Source organism: Medicago sativa, chromosome 1 (assembly GCF_051527215.1).
Source record: "Medicago sativa cultivar Bolivia chromosome 1, Bolivia_mono, whole genome shotgun sequence".
Taxonomy (NCBI): domain Eukaryota; kingdom Viridiplantae; phylum Streptophyta; class Magnoliopsida; order Fabales; family Fabaceae; genus Medicago; species Medicago sativa.
The window spans coordinates 75,858,924-75,869,421 of NC_140749.1; positions in this window are offsets into that span (position 1 = coordinate 75,858,924).

Here is a 10,498-nt window from a genome sequence, read left to right on the forward strand (position 1 = left end):
TTACTATAGCAAATACGTGTTTTAGGAAAAGAGAGGAGCATCTCATCACTTACAAGAGTGGGGCCTCATGTTCTCAGATTGATTTCTTTCTCATTAGGAAAACAGACAGGAAGATCTGTTTAGACTGTAAAGTCATACCTGGAGAGGGCTTAACTACCCAACATAGAGTAATGGTGATGGATGTAAGGGTTAAGAGGAGGGCAAAGAGAAGAGACCGTAGCGGGGCTCCGTGAATCAAGTGGTGGCATTTATAGGGTGACAAACAAAGGATATTCCAACATAAGATATTAGAGGGAGGTTTCAGGCAACCACATGGAAGCGCTAATGATATGTGGGAGAGGATGGCTCATGAGATTAAGAAGGTGGCAAAAGAGACGTTGGGAGAATCTAGAGGTTTTGGACCTAGGGGTAAAGAATTTTGGTGGTGGAATGACAGTGTTCAGAGTAAAGTTCGGATCAAGAGAGATTGTTTTAAAGATTGATTTAAGTGTAAAAATGCCGAAACTTGGGATAAATATAAGATAGCTAGGAAAGAGGCTAAGAAGGCGGTGAGCGAAGCGAGAACTCAAGCATTTGAAGGATTATACCAATCTTTAGGTACCAAGGAGGGGGAGAAATCTATATACAAGCTTGCGAATGGACGAGAACGAAAGACAAGAGACCTGGACCAAGTGAAGTGTATTAAGGACGAAGAGGGTAGAGTTTTGGTGCAAGAAAGAGATATTAAGGATAGATGGAAGAAGTATTTCCACAACTTATTTAATGAAGGATATGAGATCTTACCAGACTCTAACATGTTAGACATCAGAGAGGAGGACCGGAACTATAACTATTACCGTCGGATTCAGGAGCACGAGGTGAAAGAAGCGTTGAAAAGGATGAGTAATGGCAAGGCAGTTGGGTCGGACAACATACCTATCGAAGTGTGGAAAAGTCTTGGCGATAGAGGAATTGTGTGGCTCACAAAACTTTTCAACGAGATTATGAGGACGAAGAAAATGCCAGACGAGTGGAGAAGAAGCACCTTAATTTCAATCTATAAGAACAATGGAGATATACAACATTGCGCGAATTATAGGGGAATTAAGCTAATGAGTCATCCCATGAAGTTGTGGGAAAGGGTAATTGAGCGAAGACTAAGAAAAGAGACTCACGTTACGGATAACCAATTTAGTTTTATGCCTGGGAGGTCGACTGTGGAAGCGATCTACTTAGTTCGACGCGTGATGGAGCGATATCGAACGGATAAAAAAGACTTACACTTAGTTTTCATTGATTTGGAGAAGGCGTATGATAGAGTACCTAGAGAGATTTTGTGGAAAGCCCTGGAGAAGAAAGGGGTGAGGATTGCCTATATAAGAGCTATCCAGGATATGTATGAGGGGGCTTCGACTAGTGTGAGGACGCAGGATGGGGATACCGTAGATTTTCCCATAACAATAGGACTACACCAAGAGTCAACCCTAAGTCCTTATCTTTTTACTTTAGTTTTGGATATACTGACGGAACACATCCAAGAGTTAGCACCGAGATGTATGCTTTTTGCAGATGATGTAGTCTTGCTTAGTGAGTCGAGGGAGGAGTTAAACGGGAAGCTAGAGACTTGGAGGCAAGCCTTAGAAGCATATGGCTTCCGCCTGAGTAGAAGCAAGACGGAGTATATGGAATGTAACTTCAGCAAAAGGAGAAGTGGGTCTACCTTGGAGGTGAAAGTTGGAGATCATATCATACCCCAAGTTACGCGGTTTAGATATCTTGGGTCCATAGTACAAAATGACGGAGAAATAGAAGCTGATGTACATCATCGTATTCAAGCTGGGTGGTTGAAATGGAGAAGAGCCTCAGGTTGTTTTGTGCGATAAGAAAGTACCACTTAAGCTGAAAGGAAAGTTCTATCGAACAGCAGTAAGACCGACAATGTTGTATGTTAAGAGCCAACACGAGAGTAAAGTAAGCATAGCGGAGATGCGGATGTTGCATTGGATGAGTGGTAAGACTAGACAAGATAGGATTAGGAATGACACCATTAGAGAGAGAGTGGGGGTAGCACCTATAGTAGAAAAGTTGGTAGAAAATAGGCTTAGATGGTTTGGACATGTAGAGAGAAGACCTGTAGATGCCGTTGTAAGAAGAGTAGATCAAATGGAGGAGATTCAGGTTAAAAGAGGTAGAGGAAGACCTAAGAAAACCATTAGAGAAACCATTAGAAAAGATTTAGAGGTCAATAAGTTGGATCCAAATATGGTTTTTGATAGAACACTATGGCGTCATTTGATCCATGTAGCCGACCCCACTTAGTGGGATAAGGCTTGGTTGTTGTTGTTGTTGTTGTTGTTGTTGTTATCGCATAAGGATCTTGATAACGAGTGAGTGCTTTCGAGATACTTTTTTAATATTTTAAATTTAAGGATTATTTAATGAAGTCAAATATTTGAATTTTTGATGCATTGAATATGTAAATTTTTATAAAAATTTATTTTAATGTTTTTAAAAAGTGATTCGGGACATTCGTTAAAATTTGAATAAGTGAGAGAGGTAGTGTTTGAGGTTCAAACTATGATCCTTACATGTATTATTCATTGCTCATATCAACTAAGTCAAACACACATGAACTAATGTAAGTGTAAAATTGATTGAAAATGCTAACAAATATCCATAGATAACAAGGGATACTTCATTTGTCCTAACATAAGTGACATAATTTGACTACATATATTATTCATTTAACATACTTTGATCATATTTTTCTATTATTATATAAGAACAAATGGTAGAATATAAGATGTTGGATTTGTCTTGATAATTTTTTTATTGCTAAATATCAAAATTATATAATTTTTGCCAACACATAATTAAAGATATTAAAGGTAAAAAATGTGTATTGATATATGTGTAACAATCAACATTAATGTCATTTATTTTGGGCGGATGAAGTAATATTTATATAGAAAATAGTAAATTTCTTAAGTGTGGGAGCACATGAGTTTCTTCTAATAAGATAGTTAGTGTCGGATAAAATGTTAGAAATAGAGTGTTTATAATATTTCTCGATATGTCAACATGAAAAAGGTACCTTTGATGCCAAAGTTAGTTTAAGTATAGTATAGTAAAAGAGAAGTAGTGCTTATTTGGACACAAATCCAAATAAAAATATTTGAACACACATTCTAAACTACTTTTTTTAAAAGCGAATAAAATTAAATGATGTCAATTGATGTGATTAAATTATTTTTCCTTAATTTCGTTCATTTTATATAAGTGTGCCTATATAATATTGATTTGAGGTTGTGTCCATGAATGACTTCACCTTAAAAGAGAAAAAGATGAAACACGCCTAAATTAGGCAAACCATGCCCTTTATATAGGAAGTGGTGATGGCCTCATTGGCCTTATCCCTTAGCATTATATACCAACAAGACTGCATATTAAATTGGTTGATCAAACATCTTAATAAATACTCCCTCCGTCCCGCAATACTTGACCTACTTGACCATTTCACACAGATTAAGAAAAGTGTAAAGATGAAAGAAAGAGAATGATATTTTTACTGAATTGCCCCTATTATTATTTTTAAACCTTCACTTTTTTAAGTAATGATTACTTTCTTTGTTCCACTACAAACTTTTACATGGAGACCACAAAAAGTAACTATAAGGGGTAAACTTGTCAAATTAAGCTTAAAAATTTGAGAAGGTCAAGTATTGTGGGACAATTTTTTTCCTCCAAACAGGTCAAGTATTGCGGGACGGAGGGAGTAAGTCTTTAGGTCCATCACCTAGTAGTACACACATGTAGGATGCACGTTTCAATTCACTCAGTTTTTTTTTTGAAAGAATTCACTCAGTTATTCATGTTCAATATGAGCTCAGTTATATATATGGACCAAAATATTTGGTATTGACCACAACCACCGAGCATCGAGCCTAAAGGGTAAAGACGTTATGAGTGACCTCACGACTTAAATCTCTTGTAACTAACACAACCTCAAGCGTCAAGCCTAAAAGGCGGAGGCATTATGAATGACTTGGTGACTAATCAATTTGGTATCGAACACAACTCCCGACTGTTGAGCCGAAAAGGTGAATGCATTCAAAAAAAATTGGTCGATTAGTCTTATCTCATGAAATACTTCGTACATATGAAATATCATATCAAAGTAGACCACTGGTAGAAACATGATAGCCGAATAAGTAGAAACAAGATTGATCGACTACATTTGTATCATGTTGGACGATTGAGCTAAGGGCTAATTTATTAGGATGTTGGAGTGACCAAAGGTGGCATTTACCATGGGAAAGGTGAATCCTTTCCCACCATGAGAAAGTTTTTTTGAACCATTAGATTAAGTAAGGAACATGATATTATGATAGTCTCTCAACACTATATTTTCTCACACCATCATCCTACTCTTCTATTTTTCTTCAACCATGTGCAACCAACTCAATCTCATCAGAATCTCGTCGGAAACCAAATATACCTTGTTTTCTAATTCCTCATTCATCATTCTATCATTTAATTATAACACTCAAAAACAAAAATTAACAAGAATTAGCAATTATATCATTTCATTATAACTTTTAATTAATTTCCCCCTTTCTCTCTCAAATCTCAAACCCACACACCATCATTCCCAAGAATTTGAATATGATAACTTGGCTTAGGATTCAGCAAGAAAAAATAGGATCCAAACACTTTAATCTGCTTGCTGGGGTCCCATAAATCATGGTGACATGAGTACTCATTGCCATAACAAATATGGTTCTCTACATGTTGTTCCTTCAGGACAAACAACTAAATCACCTTCTCTTAGTAACTTTTGCATTGTTTCACCATCTTGTTTTTGTCTCTTGTTAATCTCACTGTTTTGATTGGTACTATGAACTCAGAAACTTTGCTTAAACTATATGTTACTACAGTTAAAGGCTTTGCTAATGATGTGCTTAAGAAAACAGGATCCAACAGTAAGGAATTATAGTCTTTGTTGACGGATGCAATAAGAAGGATAAGGTTGTGAGGTTTGGGAGGGCGGCGTTGATGTTAGTGGTGAAGTTGATGTTGCTGGTGGGTGAGTGGGGACATGGAGGAGAGACAAGGGGGGTGTAACAGTGTAAAAATAATATAGTGTGGAGAGAATATGATAAAAATATAGTCTTCATTTAATCTAATGGTTCAAAAAAACTTTCCCATGGTGGGAAAGGATTCACCTTTCCCATGGTAAATGCCACCCCAAATTAATGTGTGATCAAATTTATATGGTATGTGATGACCACCTCATACTTCTTGTGTAAAGATTACGACTTACCATAATTTATGCATCTCTCATCTTATCTAATATTTTACTATAATATGTATAGACTAATGACAACACTCTGTCATATTAGTTTATTCACTCATTTTTTATGTCGTTTAGTAAGTTTTTAGTGAGTAACAAACAATTTGAATGCTGGAAAGACAAGAAAATCAAAGATTAAGAAATGAAGGATTGTGCCATGAAATAGGGCAGCAGCGATGCAATTTTGGAGCTAAATTGATTATTTTACTTCGCATTATTTTGTGGCACGAAATGAGGAGCTCACACCACGGTTTGAAGGAGCGCCCAAATGAAGATTTGAATTCTGAAGTGTTCATGGCACGATTGATGACAGCATGACATGATTCTTATATTGAAGGCTCCTGAAATAGAGGATAAGTGGAAGATCTTGCCATGATCTATGAGTACCGTGGCGTGATTGTTGCGACCCGGATTTGGTCTATAGAAGTTGAATTTTATTTCTTGAAGAGGGTTCAAATTTCTGAGGTTTTGAAGAGACTTTTGTATCTTCCAACTCTAGGATTTCATGGTGATCCACCATTGAACTCATAGTTGGCCCTTGTTTGCATGTAATATACTCAAACTTCTTATTTATTTATGCTTTAGCCATGAGTAGCTAATTTACCTTTGATTATGTCTTAGATAAAGCTATTTCTAGATGTTTCAACAATGTAATTGTGAGACTCTACTCAATGCAATTACAATCTTAATTTTTATGCAATATATCAGTTTTTACTACCTTTTGTATGTTGTTGCATGTATGAATTCATCCATAGTATCAAATGATTATCAACCCTAACTTTTGAACTCGATCTAATATATTTGTATTATCAAGCTATTGTTACTTAACACTAAACCGTTAGTATCTGATTGAATTTTTTCAATTTTAGTTCTACTCTTTGGATAAATCGTATACTTAAGTTTTTAGAGTGGACAAGAGCTCTTATGATTGATTGATAATTTTAAAATCCTAAGGTACTCCTACCAAATTATTTTTTGAGATAAATTTTATTCAAATTCATATACGAACATTAACTACTGCAACTGAGAATATCATTGGGCTATGCTCGCACGCATCAAAAAATTACCATAATATCTCCAATGATAGTTAATTGTCGTTTGAGGTATTAAAGGTCAATTTGGTGTGTGTGAATACATAAGTCAATAATGAAGTTCAATGATGATCAAACTATTAAGAAGAACATGGTACTAAAGAAGATATTTTTTATATGAATTGTTATTTGACTATTATTTTTTCCACCCTATCCATTTCTCGTGCGACCTATTTTTATTTTTTACAAAAATACCCATGTAATTTCAGATTCTATAATCCAAACACAGTTCAGATGTGTTCGAATTATAGAATCTGAAATATACTTATATATAAATAGCAATCAGAATCTCTCCCATTTCAGTAGTTGCGGATATCACTTTTAAAAACAACAAAAAAAAGTAAAAAAAATGATAAATCATGTAAAAAAAATATAAAAATGCCACAAAAAAATTCTAAAAATCAAATAAAATTAATGCAATTTTTTTTCCGGATTTATCTAAGAATATGAAAAATTGTCTAAACGATGAAATTTTGGATTTCGGAGTTTCAGAACAATCAGATCAAGTAGTCCAAAAATCAGATTTTCGACTGGGACACGGTTGGAACAAATAACAATGACATAAAACATAAGGATGAAGGTTAGGATGATTAATATGGTCTTTAAAATGACTACCTGTGTTACAAACATGCTCAGCATTTGTGCTGGTGCGGTTCAGATTATATAATCCGGATTGTTTTCCCCTGAATTCATAGCACAAGCAGGGGCGGACCTGGACTTTGAATATCAGTGGGGCACTATCAGATGATTTACTATACTAAAGTCAATTATGTAAACCAAACCAACGCTTACCAAATCGACGCCTTTTTTTACCAAAATGTTTCCAAGGAAAATCAAAATTAACAGGTTGATGTGGACCTTTTTTAAGATAAGCTTTTCTTATATTGTCTTGAATATCATGATATGAAGCATAACAATCAACATAAGCCTGAAAAACACATGAACTATTGATAATTATACCTCTCAAATCTCAATCAAGACATGAATTATTTTCTACCACTTATACTTATAAAAAAGAAGGAAAAAGAGGGATACCTAAAATAGAGATGTTGGTGATGGTGACCGGTGTGGTGGACTGGTGGTGTGTCGCCTTCGACGGTGGGTGGTGGCACTCAATTTGGGGAATGGTGGTTTTGGGGTTTTAGTGTGTTTGAGAGAAGAGGAAAGAACAATATAAAAAGGAGGTGCAGGAAGCAAGTGCATTTTGGTTTTGTTCTATTTCAGCATAATTTAAAAAAAAAAAAAAAAATGGGCCTGGGCTGGTGTGGCACTTGCCACAGCAGGCCCAGTCCAGGTCCGCCCCTGAGCACAAGAGGAGTGTTTAGGGGGTTTTCGGATTTATATTCTAAAAAAAAGCAAGGAACGCACTATTTTTTTGAGGTATTCGGATTATAAAATTCAAATTGGTGAAAAACTCATTTTGGATTGTAGAATTCAAAAATCTCATGAACATTCTCGTAAAAGATATATGGCGCAGAAGAAGGACATATGATGAGAAAAGTAATAATGTTATTATTTAGGTACACAGTTTAATGATACCATGCGCCAATATTCACAAGGATATGTGAACTTTTTTCGGTTTCTCATAAGTTCCCTCCACCAAAATAATTTTATTCGAGGTATACCGGATAATGAATGTGGGTGAATCTTCCAATCCGAATTTGAACATGGCATGATTAATAATAAGGCTACAATAACTACAAATTGCTTATTGTTAGACAAAGCACTCTCTCCACTTGCAAATATGTAATCTTCGGTTGTTTCATCTCTACATCTCTTGGTACATTTGCGCTTCTTAGATAAGTCATTCATAATTGAATTTGCTTATGAATTTGTGGATTATAACTTTTGTTTTGAACAATACTATATTTCTTGAAGTGAATGATTAAACAAGGCAAGAATGAACACTGTAGTCTTAACTTGAGTTTATGATAGTTAGGAGAGAAAGTGCACTATTTATAGAGGGAAATCTATACGATTTTGTGCAGCTCATGGTGTATCGCATGCACTTGAACTACTGGAACGTGTAGTACACATGGCAAAAGAAGTTTATTGCACTATGATAACCACATAATATGACTATCTTTACTAAGTAGCGGCCCTATATATGTAGGGAAATTGTTCCAATAAAAATTTTTTTTTTTTTATTACCACAACAAAAAGGCCTTCTTAGCACAAGGTGTGCTAAGGAAGTAACACCAAAGTACAAACTGAGTCTTAGCAATATTTACAGGGAAACCGCCAAACCAAAGAAACAAAACAGAAAAAAATAAACAGTTAACCAATTCCTAAAATGGCAAACGGACTTAGCCACCAGCCATGATAATTAGAGGGGAGAGTAACATATTTCCCCTTCAACCACATGAAAGTTAAGGACTTTATCTTGTCTACCACTTGCAAAATAGAGCACTTTTTATCAGAGAATATTCTGTTATTTCTTTCTTTCCAAATTTCCCACACTGTTGCAAACCAAATAACCTGAAGGATGAAACGCCTTGTTCTAGCATGGCCTCCAATGAGATTGAACTGATGAAAGTGACTTAGAGCATCATAAGGCAAAACAGAACATACTCCAATCCACCTAAAAATATGATTCCAAACCGTCCCAAAAAAGTCACAATGTAATAATAAATGAGAAGATGTTTTCACCTCCCCACAACCAATAACACAAAACTGGTCATCAACACCAACAACGTGACGACGAAAAAGGTTGTCCTGAGTAGGCAACCTATCACGTAAGAGACGCCAAGCAAATAACACCACCTTCAACGGAACTTCCCGATGCCACAGAGACGACACAGGCACAGACACCGCAGCATCAACAGGATCATTAACAGTCAAAAAATTATATGCACTTCTAATACGGAAGATGTTTCCAACCTCCAAAGTCTCCTATCTACCCTGTCAACCTGCAAAGAGACATTTTGAAGTAAAAGCCTAAGTTCTCCCACTAATAGAGATAGAAACGAAAGAAGATTTTAAAAAATAAATACAAAATAATTAATTATGATGAAACTCATTAAATATATAGTAGAACCTATTATCTAGTTTCTGAATCTATATTCAACGCATAATAATGATATTAGATAGGTAATGACATGTGTGAATGTTTTCATATAATATGTGAAAGGGTGACATTTAGGGTGGGTAGGAGGAATTCTTTCCCACCATGGGAAAGTTAATTTTAAACCATTAGATCAAAGAATGGCCACAATATTATCTTACTCTCTCAACACTATATTTTTTTAACACTATCTTTCACCAATTTCTCTTTCGTGTCCTCCTTTCACCCACCACCAACAACCTCTCAAAAGTCAAAATCCACCTAGTTACCACCATGATTCCCACTCCAATAGCTTGAATCACCACTTCTGTAAACTCAAATCCTTTTCTTTCAGATAATGCACTAAATTGACACTTATTTTTTTAAGAACACAAAATTCACTATTAAAAGCCATTAAGCCAATTTACAAAATGGAAAACCAAAAATTGTGTTAAAAGCCGTATCCAATTGATCCATTTTATGTTAATTACTACTTCTGTAAACCCATTAAATTATTAATTAATTAACATAAAAGGGAGTAACGGTATTTACGAAAAAAGCATTTGGACATGGATAATTAGTGTTGGGAAAGAGTGAAGAATTTTTGAGAAGAAATTCAATTCTGAAGCCAATACGCAATTTGACGGTGATGGAGAAGACGTGAGTGGACGCAATTGATTCATTTTCTTGCACAAGCTGAGATTACATTTAAAATTACAGATCTGGAAAGTTGAGTCACCGACAGAAACGAACTTGTGCGTTTTCATTGCTCCACTTTTTTATGAGTTAGTTGGGACATAGTTGTTCTCAGCAAATTTTGAGAAAAAGTGAGGGATATGAAGATGTTAAAGATGGTGGTGGTTGTGGTGGTTCTGTTCCCAAGGGTGGAAAGAGAGGAGGTAGAGAGAAAGTGAGGGTTATCTGGTACTGACAGACTATGATAAACTATTTAATCCAATGGTCTAAATAAACTGACTCATGGTGGGAAAATCTTTCCCATTCCCACCCTAAATGCCACCGAAAGTGTTACTT